Raw genomic sequence first — 20,158 nt, 5'->3', positions numbered from 1 at the left:
TTTTATTGGTAAAAAATATACTTGGCTGGCACGCTTGCAATAAACTTGTCACAAGATAGATAGGCATTATAGCTAGAATCTAGAAGTAAAAATATAAGTTGGGCTAATATATAAATGGCAAAAATAACTTTCACATCTAACATTTCCCTACTGTGATAGTGTACATGATGCTTCATTATTTTACTGTGTTTTTATAAACTAATTAATTTACAGTAGAATGTAGTAGGGATAATTGGAGGGTGGGAATTTTTGTACAGGATATAAGGAAGTGAGGCAGAATGGTAGGAGGGAGAGAAAATGGGAGGGAGGAAAGAACAAATATTGGCAACAAGGCAAAAAAAGAGGTAGGAAAGGAGAAAAAAGAAAGAAGACTGAGTTAGGAAAAGAAGTAGGAAGGGAAGAAAGAAAAGAATTTTGCTAGAAAATAATGGAAAAGTTTAGATAGGAAGGAAAGTTATGCAAAACAGAAAAAAATGCATAATTATTTATTCCACCTCTTTACCATGCTTGGAATTAAATAACCCATATAATGTGTTAATTCATTCATCTGCTCATTTATTCATGCAGTGGATATTTATTGAGTTCACTAGAAACTAGGAATATAGAAGTGAAGATATACTTAATCCTTACTATCATAGAATTTACAGCAAAGAGGAATATATCAGACCAAAATGTAACTGATTGAATTCTCTCAACCATCTAATAATAAAGTTGATATTATTATTATTACTGTTTTACAGATGTGGAAACTTGGTTGTGGCTCACAAGTCAGTGACTGACCAAGATTCCAACCCTGGTTTGTTTGGTTTCAAGTTAAATTATTCTGTTTCTGTATGAGTCCATGCTCACTTGAAGTATAAGAAAAATTCATTGTGTGTGTGTGTGTGTGTGTGTGTGTAAGATTTTGGAAGTTCACCCATTTTTGAATAATGTAAAATAGTTATTCAGTCTGACTAGTGGATGCTTACCATCAATTATTTTCATTGCTTCTTTGTTTCTAGGGTGCAGAATTACATCTTTCCTTAAGGTAGGAGTTCAGATGAGCAACTAATATAACTTAACATTGAATTTTGCCACTTAGCCTAGAGTTGGTACAATGTCCACTTTTCTGACAAAACTTTCACTTCCTTAAAGCAAGATTATGGCTATTTATTTTTATTGGAAATTGATTGATTCATTTATTGCACTTGTGCCCAGAATAGAGCTTATTTTTAGAATAGCTCGTGAATGAATAATTTGAACATATGTCTATATTCTAATTCTTGAATATTGATTTACTTTTTATAGAAGCAGGTGCAATTTATGCTGTGCATTAGAGCACTGCAATAAAGCCAAGAAGATGCTATAGAAAACGATTAGACTTTTTACTGATCAAAATATACCCAATTGCACTTGTCCCTATTATCAAGAAGACAATATTATAGACAGGACATTGCTAGAATTTAAATGTGCTGTAATCTAGTTTTCCCCCATAAGCCCGAGATATAGATTTAACTTAGAGAGTTTATATTAAAGTTAGGAATTAGAAATCTGGTACTAGTTACATTTATGTTCTTTAATACCATTATAAAAACTAATATATATATATGTAATAAGATATATTAAATATATATGAAAATAGTTCTTATATTAATAGGTGATAATAATTAGTTATAAGATATCAGCAACTTTCAATATCTGAAATAATTATAATGGGTATACTTTATTTTGTACTATGTCAGAAGTTTCACACACATTCTCTAACTAAATCTCCATAAAAAACACTCAAGGAAGGTATGCATTTTTGAATTTTGTAAATGAGGTAACTGAGGTTCAGAGAGATTACATGATTTAACTCAGCCAGCAACAGAGTTGAGATTCAAATACCAATCTGAGTTCTTAAACCAGTTGGTTTGCATTCTTAAACTAGTCTGATTCTTAAGCTCTTTTTTGTTTGTTTGTTTGTTTGTTTCCTTCTTTCTTTGTTCCTCTTTTGTACTCTAGAGTTGGTGGATAATAAAGACATTGAAATCCATAGATACCACTTTACATGTTACCTCCCCCACTCCTGAGCTTCACCTCTCCCGACTCTTTTTTTTTTTACATCTTTATTGGAGTATAATTTCTTTACAATAGTGTGTTAGTTTCTGCTTTATAACAAACTGAATCAGTTATACATATACATATGTTCCCATATCTCTTCCCTCTTGCATCTCCTTCCCTCCCACCCTCCCTATCCCACCCCTCCAGGAGGTCACAAAGCACCAAGCTGATCTCCCTGTGCTATGCGGCTGCTTCCCACTTATGTTTGGTAGTGTATATATGTCCATGCCTCTCTCTTGCTTTGTCACAGCTTACCCTTCCCCCTCCCCATATCCTCATTCTTAAATAAAACAAAGGAAGAGGAGGAATAGGAAGGCATGGAGGAAAGGAAGAAGAAAGACCCTATATTTTCAGATGTTATTGAAGTTTAATCAATTCCTCTTTTCCCTGATGGCTGTCTCCCGGTGGTGTTCCCACACAGGAAATATTGAAAATGAATGTAGTAAGAGGAGGAGAAAGGTGAAAAAAGTGGAGGAAGGGGGAGAAGGAGAAGAATGAAGATAGAATTAAAAATTAAATATAATATGGAGTAATTAATAACTCAAAATTACAGACTATTTTCTTCCTGATTAATCTTTTGAGGTGTCTCTTAGGACTCTAACAGATGCTACATTATGCACACAAAGTGAAGATTCCCTATGGACACCCCCTTCATAGAAAAAAAAAGAAAAAAAGAAAAAAAAATGGCTCAAGTGAAGTTGGAATTTCTGACACACACACAAAAATAGGGTGTTTAGTTGACCTGAAGATAGTAGTTGCTTCCAATGATACACTGTGCCTAGTTGTTTTGTTTCAATATGTGTATATGATAAGCTTTTTAACTACAGAAAATATTACCCAGCAGACTCAAGGGGCACTTAATATGCCAACTGGACCGAGCAGTGGTGCACAGTGAGTCTGGTCTCCTCTTTGCAAATAGGCCAGCTAGGAAATCCAGAGGCAAGCTGCTTTAGAGATATACCTTTCCAACCACAAGACTCAAGTTTTAATTCCCACTCAGTCTGTGGCCAGAACTGGGATCTACCCTCAGTGCATTTTAAAATAATTTTTCTCTGAACCTACTGAGACAAAACCACTGATCAGCTCACATGATATTACTGGAAGAATTTCAAGATGCTGGTGCCTTCACATCTGAAGAGCAAGATATCTAGAAAGATCAAAAAGCATGAGTAAAATGTAGGGGTGGATTAAGTATCAGGGCAACACCAGGGATCTGAGGCCACCGTTTCACTTACAATCAGATGAATCTGCATGCAAATTGGAAGAGGTCAATCCAAAAGCTGATTTGGCAGGAGGAAAACAATGTGATCCTGTCTCAAGTACTTAAATGTGTGAGGAATGACAGATGAATTGAACATGACATAATAATTTTATTTAGGGAAGGTTGCAGAATGTCGAGGAAAGTCTGATCTTGTTAAGTGTTCCCTATGTCATTGCCTAGCCGATGATTTTCCTCATTAAAGTCATCAGTGTGATTATGTGTCTGTTTCTCTCTGAGATTCTAAATTTTGGTCACTTGACCTCTGTAGAGGCGGATATTTAGAAACTTCAGCTGCTAAAAAAAAAAAAAGCAAACATGATGTTTATTCATTTTGTGTCTTGCAACTTTCACCTTATTTTAGTTCTGAATGCATATAAATATGTTTGCTAACATCATTAAAACTCATTTTAAAAATATTATTAAAAGTTAGGTAATGATTTTTTTAAGAAAACATAAAGCCAACCAGAAATTTATGGAATCTGCCCTGTGCCAATTCTGCTTGCCTTGTCACTCTGTGTTTGCCTCCTTGTGGCAAGCCTGACAAACACTCATGGCCAGGGGTAGGCAGCAAACTAGCCAGTGCCATGCAAAGGGAAAGCAATTTATTTGGTGATATACCAGAAGGTTTTTCCCTAGGAACATCTCAGAGTATGTGTTTGGAGAAGAAAAGAAACCCAGTTTAGAGCATACTACCCACTCCTTAAAGCTTTCTGGGGACATTCACAGTGGGAATTTCACCCCAGTTGGTCATCATTGGATAGATGTTCCATTTATTCTTATACAGAAAACCAGAGATCTGTTTGGGGGGGGGGATGGAAATTGATAAAATAATTGAAATAGAAGAGTATCAGTATATATATATTTTCTTTTTTTTTTCTTTCAGTGTCCTTCTCACTCAGTCTTATTATAATGTATTGAGGATGTATTAGTCACAGTTCCCCAGAGAAAAAGAACTAATAAGATATATATACAGAATGAGATTTATTATAAGAAATTGGCTCATGCAATTATGGAGGTGGAGAAGTCCCATGACCTGCAATCTGTAAGCTGGAGACCCAGGAAAGCCAGTGGTATAAATTCTACTCAAGTTGACACATAAAATTAACTATCATAGAGGCTTAGAGGGAATTCTATCACACCTTATTTTCAAGGTACTCTTAGGTTTCTTCCAAGAAACATTTGTGACTCAATAGACATCTGAGGCAGGGGATCAACAGGAGAACAGAGAAAATCCTTCCCTTCAGTTTATACCACAGACTGTAGTTTTCAAACTTATTTTCTTCAGTAGCAAGAAGAGGGCTGATGTTTTCCATGGGGGGTCAGGGTTATCAACTTTGCCCATGAGGACTGAGGGTCCAGAAGAAGGACACAGGCTGTCATCTCCCCCACTTCTTATCCCACCCAAGAATGCATATGGGAACACACTGAATGAGATTCTGCTAAAATTCACTATTATGTTTTTAGAGAAAATGAATGTCAACAAATAGAATTCTTAGTATTGCTGGGAATTATCAATTTAGTCATACCTCACGACTTAACCTAACACACGTCTGTCTTGAAACTGGAGTTGGGAATCACTAGATAGTCTCAATTTTTATAAATTCATGATCCAGTTGCACCTTCATTATAGATACTGCCAAAGTGAATAGAAGTTAAGCACAATGCAGTTGGGGTCATGTTTCAGGACAGTGAAGACTAGAATTAAACCCTTCACGAATGCACGGCACCTAGTGCTACACATGGGTGTAGCTGGCAAGTGTGCAGAGTTGCTCTGTGTTTAACTATAAGATCTTCAAAGACATACCTACTGGCCAGCTTTATGAATTTGGCAAGTTATTTAAACATCCTCTGCCTCCATTTTCTGTTCTGAAAGTGAGGCGGCTCATATTGTTTTGGTGGGATTTTCTAGTAATAAAAGAGAGGAGCTATATAAAATCTTTAGTATCGTCCTTAGCATAACTAGCTCTATTATTGTCCTAGCTCATTTTCCATTAAGTATTTGTTCATAGGCATGATGTATATGGTATGATCAATGAAGCACCATTGGAAGGAATGAAACCAGGATTCTGGAAGAGAGCACTTATATGCCAACACTTGTGCAAGCTTGCTTTACACGTCATCAAATCTAACCCTCATCCCAACTCTCCCCAATAGATTTACTTTTTCCTTTTTTAAGATGGAGACACTGAGGCTTCAGGAATTGAAATAACAGACCATGTAAGAAGGTGACATAGGTGGGATTTGAACGCAGATTTATACAAGCTCAAACCATATGCTCTTTTTACTATGGTAAGAAAATGAAGAAATTTCAGCCTGACCATCGCAAGGGACCTTCTGGCAATACACAGATGAGCTTCCCTAAGAAAAGGATTATTATTGTGTTTTACTCTGGAAGCACATGGTTGAAAAATAACTAAACACTCTCTTATGAGAAAAGTCACAGAAGAGGATCTGAATCACATTCACAGTGAAAAATGGATTTAAAAAATGCCTGTCTTTGAAAAGAAAGTGCTAAAAGAAATAAGCTCCTGATGTACACAGAAATGGTAATAAACCTGCAAATCACAGTATTGGTCAGTAGAAGAGCCAGGAGGTCCCCAACACACCAGTGTTGACTTAATACAGTTCCCATAAATCAATAGGCCCTGTTAACTCAGGGTTCAGAGCACATCACACACAGAAGGGCAACTTTTAAACTCTTCTTCATTCCTGAGTCCAAAAAGGACCTTGATTAAGTGTGAGTGAAAGGGAGTATGATGCTAATGAAATATAAACAAAGTAACTATTTTTATTCTGTTTTGGGGGAGGTGAGGTGGGACTGACAAGCCACATCTCACACCCAACCCTGCTCTTTCCCTACTGAAAGCTCAAGAAATGAAAAGATGGCTTTGTTGACAGGAGCACCTCCCCCCACCTGGTCTTGGCAGTGGCGGGTTCGAAAAGGAAATGAGGGATGGTGCGTACACCCAGTGTAAACACTCTGGTTCCCGTGAGTTCCTAGGGCTAGAAGTTAAAGTATTTCTAACTTTAAAATAGACTTAGTCACCATATTTCAAATGATCCCCATTGCAATACCTATAAAGACCTCACCTTGTTAGCTCTCCACCTCTCTCTCATTACCTTCCTGTAGGATATTTTAACTCCATCCATGATTTAGGGAACATTTCTGATCAACACCATTTTCCATCTAGGCGGTTTTGTCAAGTGGATTGAGAATCACATTTATTCCATGAAGGTGATTGAAGGGGAGTGGATAGAGCCATAGATTTTTCTCCTCCTTACTCGATGTTCTGGGTATTATATAGTAATGAGATACTGCTCAGTTAGTTTTGATCAAATCACATAAAATCTTCCATGTTAAATTTTCGAATTTAGGAATGCCTTTCATTTTTAACATGCTAAGCACGTTTTTTGTAGTTTGGTTAGCTTTGTATCTTTGATTTCACATTTTGTATTTTTACTGCTTTGTGAGTATTCATTAAAATCGTTCATTCTCATTACAAATAAAAATTAGAAAAAGGCCAAACAGAATGTCAAATGTGCTGGCTTAAGGACTAGAAGGCAATACTCCATCCCTTTGTATGCTATGGAAAATTGCTAATTTCCATAAGAAATTTAATTATTTTCTTTATAGTCATCCAGAGAGATGAAACTAGATGGAATAAAGTTCATTCAGGCAACTTTGCTATTGTGCTAATAATTTGATTAAAATTAACACAAAACAAGGACCTAGCTTTTAACTTACTGGTAGTGAGATTTAATTTTTCCTTGTGAGAGTTATCATATTCAAGATCCAGGTCTAACATACTTTTGTGACAGGAAGATTAAAGACACTTGGAAAACTGCCATAATTTTCTCCTTAGTTCTTAAAAGACCACTATAACTCAGAAAGCATTCACTTTATATTCAAGTACAATGTTAATGGCTTATAGCTTCAGAGATTAAGAATGGTTAGGAAAAATATTACTCCCAGTTCTCTATTTGTGTGTCCAGGGAGACAAGAAAATAAATTTATTCTAAAATAAGCAAACTTACTTCATCTTTTCTCCATATGCCTTAGTCTTGTAACATTTGCTTTAGATGAAGGAACACTGTGTCACCAAATTGCTTACATCTTAAAACATTAAAATATTATCTTCAGAATCACAAAAGACTGTGAAGTATAAACTGCTTATTTATTGCCATTGTACTGTAGCATAAGAATTAACATGAAACAACATGGTGGGGGAGGAGAGACAGGACTCATGCTTGAATCTCTTCTCTTTGCATCTATACTCACTGCCTGGTGATGTCATCCAGCTTCATGGTTTTAAATGGCATCTATATGATGATAACTCTCAAATTAATATCTATAGCTTAGACCTTTTACTTGAACTTCAGACTCATATATCCAATTACCTACTTGACATCACCACTGGGATAACAAATAGGCATATCGAATTTACATGTTGAAACTGATTTCACCCCTTAAACTTGCTTTTCCTGAAGTCCTTTCTATCTCAGTAAATGGGAACTCTAGCTCTTCAGCTACTCAGGTTAAGAAATCTTGGCTTCCTTGAATCTTTCCCTTCTCTCACTCTCCACTTTTAATTTAGGAACAAATGCTACTAGCTACACTTTAAGGAAAAATTCAAAACCACATCAATGTCTCACCACCTCTACTGTGACCACCTTGGCCCAAGTCTCCATCATCTTTTGCATGTATTACTGCAAACCATCTTACCTGTGAGCTCTGCTTTCACCCTTGGTCTATTCTCAACAAAAAAGCCAGTCTGCCTCTTTTAAAACACGTCTAATCAGGTCGTTCCTTTGCTCAAAACTTTCCAGTGGCTTCCCACATTGTTTAGAGAAAACAAGAAAGTTCTTTGAACTTCTGCAAGGCCCTACACCATCTAAGTTTTTCCAGCTCTCTCCTTTTTAACCCCACCAGCCACTTTGCTTTCTCTTGTACTTGCTGAATACAACTTAGTAAAATAGTTTTTAGCACATCAACTGGCACCTGGTAAATGGCTAGTAAGTGTTATTTTCAGTGAATGAATGAAGGAAAAAAAACAAAGAGAAGTCAGGAAATATTTTAGAATATTTTAGTTGTTCCTAGTCCCCAGTATGTTTTCAGTTGCTATTCTTTAATTCAGATATTTCTGATATTATTGTGTACAGATAGAATTTTATGATACTTTCAATCAATATTTATTAGTGACTACTGTGTACCCGGGATTATATGTTTTGGCCCTCAGGTATACAGAGTTGTATCCCATGTGATCTCTTGACTCAGGAACTAGAATCTTATACCTGCCTTCTATTTTTACCTTTTTCACATATGATACATAAGAGAAGTACCGGCTGTGTATCTGATTATGGACCCAGTACTAACTTATTTTAAACAGAGATGGATACCAGAATTCTGTGGGCTGTTGACAGTACCAAAATTTGTTTTGCTGTTACCCAATCTGGCTTAGTTACCAACATTTAAAACTGCAGGGATGGAAGTGGGAGAGAGATGTACAAAAGTGTGTATTTGCATTTTCTCTTGAAAAATCAGGAGACCTGGCAGTCTTGGGCCTCTTCATAGCATTCAGCTGCAAATGAATAGCAGATGCTCACCTTCAAAGAAGGTTCCTGGCTCCAGATTGTCAGATGGGTTCACAGACCAAGGGGGAGGAAAAACTTGATATAATAACAATTTTTCTTTTGCATAGCCATTTGTATTTCATAAAGCTTTCACATATTGTGTTTCATGGTATCCTAAAGACAATCTTTTAGAGTAAAAGGTGTTATCTTCAATTTTACAGCTAAAGGAGCTGAGTCTGAAAGAGTTTAATGCCTTATCTTAATGACTCAGCTTATAAGAAACTATCGTCATCATCTCCTTCTTCACCACCATGATAATTTACATTATTGAGTGCTTATTTTGAAACAAACACTGTCTTAAGCATCTTTTATATGTAGATGCATTAATCTTCCCAATAACTCTGAGAAAGGCACTGTTAGTCTTCTTATTTTCCAATGAGGGAATGAATGACTGGTAACATCAGTAACATGCCCAGGGTTTCAAAGCTGATAGTGACTGGACCAGAATTTAAATTTAGACAGTCAAGTTTAGAGCCCAGTTTTAACCACTGGACTATAGTATCATGTTTAATATAGCCTAGGTCTGTCTAACTCTAAAGACACTATTACAGACTTGGAGGGCACAGAGTGACATAGTGAACCAAATTTGGATCCCCATAAACACTAGTGGAGAAAAGAGGCTCCTGGAGATAGTGGAAACAATCTTAGTGTCCTTCTCCTTAGGGACTATGAATCTACATGGGAACATTCTGCCCATGACCCCACCATGCAGTCCACCTTAGGAGTATTCCAGTGTAAATAAAGCAAAGCATCTCTTCATGGAAACTCACTCAATTAGAACATTTTTGGGTTTTTTCATCTCTGAATTCCTAGTGCCTATACCTGTGCCAGGTACCCTGTCGAATTCTGCTTACAGAATGTTTTCTGCACTGGTTTGAAAATTGACTAACTTTTTTAAAACCTCCCCAAATTTCTTGATTTGACCAAATTGAATGCTGTTAAAAATGGACACAGAAGAAAAAGTGGGTGTCATGATCAAGGTAAAGATGAAATTGGTGTTAGCTGACTACAGATTCTTGTACATCTAGGAAGAAACAATATGCTCCCAACTAAGACCTCCTTGCTTAGGATAGATGTGTCTGGTCAAGATGCATTATTAATGACATCTCTCAGACCACAGTTTAGCTGCCATGAGCCCCCATTTCTGGTAGCTTGCCTTGCTGTTATTGTGGAAGTTAACCGAAAGTCAATGTATCATTTTTACAAACAAGGTAAGCAATATGGTATCCCAACCACTTGATAGAAACTAATGTTTCTGTCTTCCACCTCCCACATCCATTCAGTAAGGTTTCTTTTCCAAGGCTATCAAAAGGGTAGAGGTAATTTTTAACTGGTATAATTCCTCCTAAAACTCAGTTGGAGGAATGTCTATTTTGGGTTCAATTCCTTTACATTGTTTAAGGAGTCAGGATTTTTAACAATATTATAATTGAACCATTCTTCAAACTGGGTCACCTTAATTGACATTAATTTTTTCTTTTTTTTGCATGCTTTTATTCAAATCATGTTCAAGAAGTGAGCCAAAACCTAGTCCCGTCCCTATGACTTTTTCTTCTCTATCTCCCCATCTCTGCTGACCTCCACTGGGAAATTCTCCAAATCTTACATTTTTTCTAATTCTATGTTATTCTCCAAATTATGGACATTATAAATAAAACTTTAAGAAATCTTCTCTACAATACTTACTAAAAATGTATTGAATAAGTAATGTATATGAATGAGGATTTCCAAGTTCTTCCAGGCATCTCCTGAATCAACATTTCCACCCATGGAAAGCTCATTCCGAGTTTGAGCAATTGTATTAGTATTATTATACTGACATTTTTAATTGGATGGTTTATTACTTTATTAGTTTCCTGGGGATGTGGTAACAAACTCCTCAGTCTGGGTGGCTTAAAACAACAGAAATGAATTCTCTCACAGTTCTGAAGTCTAGAAGTTCAAAATCAAGTTCTCAGCAGGATCTTGCTCTGTCTGAAGGGTCTAGGGAAAAATCCTGCCTTGCTTCTTCCTAACTTCCTGGGACTCTCGACAACCCTTGGTGTTTCTTGGCTTATAGAATGATCTCAGCCTTCATAGTCACATGACCTTCTCCCTTGTGTATTTCTCTGTCTCTGAGTATGTCTCAGCCTCTCTTTCCTCATTTTGAGAGGATACCAGTCATTGGATTTAAGGCCCACCCTAAAGTGTGACTTTATTTTAACTAATTATATCAACACAGACTATTCCAAATAAGGTCACATTTTGAGGCTCTGAATGGACATGGATTTTGAGGGGACACTATTCAACCAACTGTATATGGGTAGAAGAAAGTGTATACTAAATGGTATACTAAGTTTAAGCCTGAAATGGAAAGTAGTTAGATATACCTTTAGTGTGAGGTTTTATGTTTATCGGGCTAGGAGTTTTCTGTGTTTACTCTTTGCTGTAGCTGTGGTGTCAGAAGCTAAAATTTCCTCTACTGTCCTTGTTTTTGTTTCTCTTTTTGTTTTGGGGTTTTCCTAGAGATTTCTTAAATAGGATCTGAGGCTTGCATCTCTTTTAGCTCTAATCCCCTGTTGTTATACAGGATCCCTATTGATGTGGTATAAGATTTTAGGGAAGAGGAAGCATTCTACATTCTTAACGATTAGTTTTCAGTCTTTCAGTGAGCCTGAGTTGGGTAATTGTCTTTCTCCATGCTGAAGACTAGAGGGGGCTGGAGTTGGATCTTTCCTTCCTCCACTATGGAAGGTTAAACGGGCCTGGAGTTAAATATTTTTTTCCCCCATGTTTGTTAAGCTTTGGTAAAATCCCCGTTTGGTTAAGCTCTGGTAAAATTGGTTCCCTTGAGGGCAGTTCTAGTTGAGAAGAATAGAAAGCTCTGGGTATATTTCAAAACGGTTATTTTCCCTCTCTTTCTTACTAGAAGAATGAGGGTTTTCTCCACAATGAGAATTTGTTAACGTGCTTAGAGGTGAAACTCACAAGTGTGCCCTGCCCCAGCACTGCATCCCATTGGAGTTCTTAATTCTCACAATAATATACACTGAACACATAGCAATTCTTCAATTATAGTTTAAATTTTTCCTAAGAATATTGGCTAGGGCTGTGGGCTTCTTATAAGCTGTGGTTTTCTGTCTCTAATTTTCAGGGTAGCAGTTTGCCCCGTGACCTCAATTCTCTGATGGACTTAAGAAGAGCTGTTGATTTTCAGTGTGTTCAGCTTTTTTCTTGCTGTGAAGGCAGGAGAATGACTTCTAAGCTCTATATGTGAGACTGGAAACCCCAGAGGTCTGAAATGGAGATTTTTGATAATAGCAGTCTACTTCTACTGTGTGCCAGACTCTCTAATCTTCATAATAAACCAGTAACATTTTATTATTCCTTATCCCAATTGTAGAACTTGGAGCTCTAGCTGGTTGTGTAACTTGTTCAAGAGGTAGAACTGGGATTGGAAACCAAATCACTTTGTTCAAATTGTAACTACCATGTTACACTATGGTCATAAGAAGGCTAGTCTCTTGTCTCTACTTAAGAGAATCAGAGTAAGTCTCCTGACTTCATAAGGATAGGAGCTTAATATGAAATAAATTGTATGAATAGTGTAACATGAATAAATCATATTTGCTATCAGGCACTTTAGTTACTGTTTCCATACAAGTTGTCTTTTGTGAGTCATAATAAAATGTGACTTCATGTTCCATGAACATCCTGACCTCCTGACAGCATCACACTTCGCAAACCACAACCCAGCTAGAGAAAGTTATCATCACTAACAACTGGAGCTTTCCTTGTAGTCCACTTAGAATCACATCATCAGTACAAATTAAATTGATGCAACTGAATCAGCAGGGGTCTGTGAATAGGAGAACACTGTGTACTGATTCCAAAGAACTGGATTCTCACCCTACTTTTTCCTGTACCATCTGGGCACAGAACACAGGTCACAACAACTGAGTCTTAGATTTCAGAAGGGAAATATCAGGTAAGGTCTCAAGTTCTTTTTCAGTCTAAGATTCTAAGTATTGATCTAAAACAAACAACACCCTTCTTCCTTGAGAAGGGTAAGAAGGGCAGAGGGTGGCATGGAGTGATCTGTATAAGACAACGTACATTTTGAAATCTTTTTACACTCATTGGGAAAACTAAATAAAGTCAAAGCATTAATTACTAAAGTTTACTGTTCAATATGTCTAAACCCAGCTTATCAGTATAGCCACCTGTTTCTTTCTTCACCTAACAGTGGATCCTAAATCATTTTACCCCATTCTCCATAGCTGATATTTATTATTCGCTTTTTAAAGCAAAATTCAAAACCCTCCCTATATTCTAAAAAATAATTAGTGTCCCCTAAGGTAATTATTTAAGGCTGTAGAGAAGATTGGTGTCAAAAGATAGTATGTGTGCTTTGACAACATTTCCCCTCTAATGCCTTGTTATGCAGAAATCCAAGGATATGGGAAAGGCAGGACTAACTGCCTGGGACTCAGGGAACCTCCCGAGACAAAAAGGTTCCAGAGTACCAATTCTTTCCTCTTTGAGCTTTATGATTAACAGAGCCTATCTCAAGATTGACATAGACTTAAGCGAATTTGATGGGCAATAAAAGACACTGATTTCCATGGCACTTTCTCATAAGAGAACTTAATAGCAAATGACTGAGTCACTTGAATTGTTGACCCAAGCTGTACATCCAGGCCTGATAATCATGAGGAATTGTTGATTCTCTTAACCCAGCCATTTGGTATTATGGATACACTTTGTCATTACTGTTAGTGAATATAAATTTTAAATAAAGTACCATAGTAAAGGGAGCAGAAGCATGGGACAGAGCCTTCTCCTTCTTATTATTCTACTGCCTGACAGACAGAGGCTCCAGCAGAGGTGTGAGCACAGCAGGACTGTGCCTAAGGCCAGCTGATGCATCAGTGATGCTCATGGCAATGATAGAGGACTTTCCAATTCTACTCCCAGTTGGTTCTAGTTGGTTCTCTCTAGGTACCTCCACAGTGAAGTCCTTGTCATTGGCCGAAGTTCTTTAGTTATGACACACAGGTTCTTCCACAGTGATGACCGGGCAAGCTGAGAGTCTTGTTCTGAAGAAATCAGCTCTTAATTGGGGTTTTAGTGGCACTGAGTCCCCAGGCAGAACCCTTGATTTCTGCTCAAAGGGGAATCCTGATCAAGACAGAATTGTATGAATATGCATCTTAAGGAACGGAACTGACCTGGGGGAGAGAAAGGAATATTCTTTGTCCTGGTAGGAGTATTGAATTATATTATTTGGCAATTAAAATATATGTGATTTAATTCACACCCCAGACAAATAAAGTGGGGCATGCTAGTTATGTTATTGACTATTAGGTCTTTAAATCTTGTTACCATGAAGTGTAAGAGCCTAACATTAATTTAGTGACTAATTATATTAAATATAGGCAATAAAAGGATGGATTCTGGAGCCAGAATACTTGGGTTTAAGTGTTGGCTCTACCACTTCCTAGCTTTATGACCTTGGCCATATGTGAACTCTCTTGTCTCTCTGCTCCCTCATCCCCAAAATATGAAGAAATAATAGTCTCTATTTCAGAGTTGTATTGAGAACTAAACAAGCTGATGAAAAGTACTTAGAACTATCCCAAGTAAGAGATTAAGTCTGTAATAACTCTTAGTAGTATTAGGTATGTGCATCTTTCTTACACAAAAATAAGTTTTTAAGGTTTAATTATGCCTTAGAATTGCCATTGTACATAAACGTGCCTCTAAATCTGTCATCAATAGAGAAGCATTGGCCAGTTGAGAATGCATTCCTGCTTAATGAGAGAGCCCTACACTACTGGATGAATGTGTTCTTTTACTAGGAAAGCAACTGGTGGCGATGGCCTGGGTCAGCCAGGATCTGAAGTTCACACTATCTTGGACTCTCAAGAGACAGAAGCAGGAGTTCTTCTCTGTTGCCCTGTGCCTGGCATCTGTTAATTGAGAGAGAGGCGGGTGCATGAGATACATAGCTCAGCACTGAGCATGGATGAGAGATTCCCAAGAGAAGTTTTAAAAACCTATTTTCTTTGGAGTCAGGCCTTCTAAACCTGACTTCGTTTTTTCAGCTGCATCTAAGTGTGTGTGTGTGTGTGTGTGTGTGTGTGTGTGTGTGTGTTTGTCTTCAGACATTTTCCCCCTTTCCTCGGAGAAGTAGTCTGGTCAGAACACACATTTTTCACTCTGTCTTGCAAAGAGGTGTTTGGGGGAGGACTGTTTTTCTTTTTCTTTTTACTGGGTCCACTTTTTTATTTTTTATGATGAGTGCTTTTCCTAGGGCCTCTTCTAAGATGGCAAATTGAGTTAAATTTTAGGAGCTGTAGTGATGCATTTGTAAAGGAGCAGCAAGATGTCTGGGACTGAAATGCAGTCAGATCTTACCTAGGAATTGCAGCATCAAGCTAATGAACTTCTCCATGACCCTTGACATTAGCACGTTCTTCTAACATCAAGCTAGGAGAACCATCAAAAGTATAGAGGAAATATACAGTCATTTGAATGTAAAAATCAACAGTTATTTTCATGCAATCGAGTTTCTGAGCTCTTTCTTCAGCAATAAGGAAATATAAAACATATGAAAATAGAGTAAATATTGTGATAAGATAAATGGCAATTCCTTAATGAAAAGCAATTCATAATCACCCCTTTTATTTAAAAAGCAAAATGAGAAAGGTAATATTTTAGGACTTTTTTTAAAAAAATCTCTTTGTTAAAAGGTCAATTTTGTGTAAATGTCTGTTAATATGGGCTTTTATCATGAAAACTCCCAAGGTTTCTTTGGCTCATTATCTACAAGTTAGAAGTAAAACTCACATGTCATCGAAATCAGACATCTGTTTTTAGGGAACTGCACTGTAGAACTCCAGAATTGCTGTTGCTTTATATTTTAAATAATCTTAAAATCTCTTATATTACATAACACTTATTTATTCATCTTTCAAATATTCCTTGACTGCCTATTAAGTGCTGCTAGTCAATGATCTAGCTGGAGCTGGAAAAACACATGTTCCTGACCCTCAAAGAGTTTCAGGACTGGAAGGAAAGAACCATTTCTTATGATACTTTTTACTTAACTGTTTAGCTGACTCTGCTTTATCATTAACTGATTGAAGGTGGGGTTAATGTACAATTCTTTATATACTCACTGACGCCTAATACAGTGGTGGCAAAAGGTGGACGTTCAACTCGCGTTGATTAGCATGGTGTTAAAGAAATTAGTCTATTTGACAATTATCTTTTTCTCCAAAAAAGTGTGTAATTGTAAGAAATAATACAGAGATCATGATCAAAACCAGTTTTTCTTCTCTTCTACTTCCTCTGAAACTTTGTTCAGTCATTCAATGGAGGCAGTCTTCCCCCTTTCCAGAATACCAACTCCAGCAGATCCCATGACTTTGTCTCATTATTCTTAGGTCCTGTCAACACTTTAAGTCATAGATAGAGTCTCAAAGCAGTACTTAGCCTGTATAGTAAAGTATAAGAATTTAAGCTTAAACTTGACATAGGGTTAAATATTTCCATCTTTCAGAACTGATTCAGTCTGAGTAAGAGAGCACAGATGGAGCCTCTGTCTTCTTTATTAGGCTCACTCCTGCCTTTCTTGCTAGTTGCCCTTTACCCCTGTCAAGGTCTCTCTACGTGTGTGTATATGTTGAGGGGTCAGTGGAGGAATGTAAGGGTGCCCAGCTTACCTAGCCATGTTTCATCCTCTCTGGGTCATGTAGATTAGTAATGGTGTTGGTCACCTTCTCTCATAGCAACTGCATGGAATCTTTGGTTGCTCCCTTTGTCAGTCTTGAACTTCTGTGGTATACATGCAGCTGCTTTCCACTGCTTCTCCATCAGCTGCTCAAGGAGTCTGTGAACAAGATCTAAAGAGGGTTCCATACCAGCGTTCTCAGGGGTGGGACCTTCATCTGACTTCAAGTGAACTTTGGCTCTTATGCCTTGACAGTGTATGAGAGAAGGACTTTTCCTCTACCCTCTTAGATTCTATGACTGGGGTTTTTGAATTAAATGGACAAAAGACACATTAACAGGAGAAAAAACTGACAAATGTTATTCATGTTAATATTTTTATGTGGCACAAGGGACTTCTTGGGAAGAAGTAAAAACCTCAAAGAAGCGGTTAGATCCAAGGGCTTATATATCATTTTGACAAAGAGCGATAAATTGTGGTGACAGGACAAGACAAAGGAAAAGGGGGCTTTGGGCTAGGGGTGGTAAATTATAGAAAAGTTTATAGAAAATATGTGAGGGAAAGTAATGGAAAATGAAAGTTATTTTGGCAAGATTTTTTTGTAAAGACTCATCTCAGCAACCACACCCCATCTCTGGTGTTAAGAATGTTTTTCTCTTCCAGATACAGGGAAGGTACATGTCTCATGGGAAATGTATGCCTTGCTTTCAGGTAGAGGGGGAGAGAACAGAGAAACTTCCTGCATCTGCAGTTTTTCAGTTGCTTTCGGCTCAAAATAATATCCAAAGTGGCATATTTGAGGTGGTATATTCTGTCAAGGGGGCAGGAGTCCCAGGACAACAGCACTCCCCTGGGATGGTCTCCAACTCATGAATCTGGACATCACTGAGTTTCCAAGCAAAACCAGGTCCACAGTGTGATGTAGCTTTCTCATTGTACCTGCACTATGACCTCTGTGTCTACTCAATGTAGGAAATAATTTTTGGAGCTTTCTGAGTGTTCCTTTTGAATTCTCCTCTTCCTCCCAACACACACACACACACACACACACACACACACATACACACACACTCACTCACTCACTTGACTTGGGGTTAGAAAGTAGCAAGTCTCCCCTTTGTTGTGAAGGGGGAATGCTCACAACACAAAGATAGTTCTCTCCAAATAAATCTCTCTCCTAACTGCCAGATCCTTTTTATATCCTTTATCACACTGAGGGATCCCAGTGTTGTGGGACAGTTTTACCTCACACTTATTTTCTTATGAAGAGAACTTCTTCTTGTGTCTCATGGCGAAGTCAGTCAGAGAAGGTCCAGGTCTAAGATTCCAGCTGTGGTACCAATGTAAAGTTTGTCAGTTCTCTGGTTTGCTTTCTCTAAGAGTTACTGTGTGTGCAGGAAAGAGTTTGGTTTTGTGTGTCTTCAAGGAAGAATCATCCAAATGAAATTTACTGCTTGCAACGTGCTCTAGTGTGACAATGAAGAGTAATACCAATTAGTTTTTCAGGCCCCCTGAAAATAGTGATTATAGAAACTGTTTTGGGATTGATGATAATGACTTATGGAGAAACAATACAGTCAATCCCATTCATGGGCTGAGAAACTTTCATCCAGAACAAGGGTAGGCAAACTATGGTCTGTGAGCCAAACATGACCCATCAGCAGTATTCTTAAATAAAGTTTTATTGGAACACACACAAGCTCATTTGCTTATGTATTGTCTATGGATTATTTTGTGCTATAATGCAGGGTTGTGTAGCTGCAACAAAGACCATGTGGCTTAAAATATATAATGTTTAAGCCTGTAGAGAAAATATTTATGACCTCTGATGTAAAAGGACTCCCAAGCTGATTACTATGTTAAATACAAAGAAAGCTCATCCGTGTGAATGGTCCTTCTTCCACATGCTAAAATAAGGAAAACACCCTACTCCATTTTAATTGCATTGCTGAGAAACAAGAAGTCTTGCTGCTGCTTTTGTCCTGGACTCTGTTTCACTTGATTTTTCTTGAGTTGCAGTGTTTCTAGATTGTTTTGAGTTGTAACTCTTTTTTTTCTTCTTGAAACTGTGGATATATTTTCTATTTATTTGTTCATTTAACAAATATCATTTGAGGACCTGTCATAAAGTAGGTACTGAGCTACGTGTTAGGGATATAACATGAAGCAGATCAAGTGACTTATTCACTCAAGTTTCTTGGGATCTAGTGGGGAGGTAGGTCAGTAAATGGGCAGTTATAGAACCCTGGAGTAATAACCAGGACAGAGCCAAGAACAGGACATTAGGGAGCTGATAAAAGAGGCACCTAATGCAGTTTTGTGGGGCTGCACAGGGGGCAAGCGGGAAGTCCTACCAGAAGAAACAGTGCTAAAGGTGAGAACTGATGGCTGAGCAGAGGTTAAATAGCCATGAGGGAATTAGGAAAACAAAAACTATTTTCAGGTAGAGAGAACAGAAACCAAAGACCTGGAAGAAGGCATGCCACAGTGAATTTGAGAACTAGAGCCAGCCTTGTTTCCCAAATTTCTTCATTTAGTGAAAATCACAGAAAATGGTAAAATTTTTATGCCACTGTATTATTCAGAGGTCTTCAGAGAAACAGAAACAACAGGATGTAGGTATAGATATAGATATAGACATAGGTACAGAAAGATTATTATGAGGAATTGGCTCATACAATTATAGAGGCTGTCAAGTCCAAATTTGCAGAGTAGCCCAGAGGGCTAGAAACCTAGGAGAGGTGATATGCCACAGTTCCAGTCTGAAGGTTGGTAGGAGGGAGGCCCAGGGGACCCAATGTTCCAGCTTGAATCTGAAGGCAATCTTCTGTATAACCAGGAAGAATTGATATCACAATGAAGTCCAAAGGCAGTCTGCTGGAGAATTCTCCCTTGCTAGGAAGAAGCCGGTCTTTCTGATCTATTCAAGGCTTCAACTGATTGGATGAGGTTCACCCACATTGTGAAGAGTAATCTGCTTTACTCAAAGTCCACTGATTTAAATGTTAATCTCATACAAAATCACCCTCACAGAAACACCTAGAATAATATTTTACCAAATATCTCAGCACCCTGTAGCCCAGCCAGGTTGACACATAAAAGTATCCATCACAGACACCTTGGAGCAAATAAAAGGGGCTATTTCTAGCTCAAACCATTAACCTGAGTATTAGGTCCCTCAGGTTAGGAAAGCATTTCAGCACATCTGTAAACCTCCTGTCACATCACAAAGGGCCTTATAAGCCTTATGAATGATTTGCATTATATTAGGAGAAAAATGCACACTCACTGAAGGGTTTTGTGTTTTGAACTTTTATGATTTGTTTAGCAAGAGAGTATGATTATGGGTACATTTAGTTACGGAAAGATAAACCACCACCAAGGAAATACACTTTTAAAAAGTGTTTCCCATACTAGGACAGTCACTGTGTGCCTTTTAATCTCATTTATACTTCACTACACCACAT

This window comes from Globicephala melas, chromosome 2 (assembly GCF_963455315.2).
Source record: "Globicephala melas chromosome 2, mGloMel1.2, whole genome shotgun sequence".
NCBI lineage: Eukaryota > Metazoa > Chordata > Mammalia > Artiodactyla > Delphinidae > Globicephala > Globicephala melas.
This window is presented reverse-complemented; position numbering follows the sequence as displayed.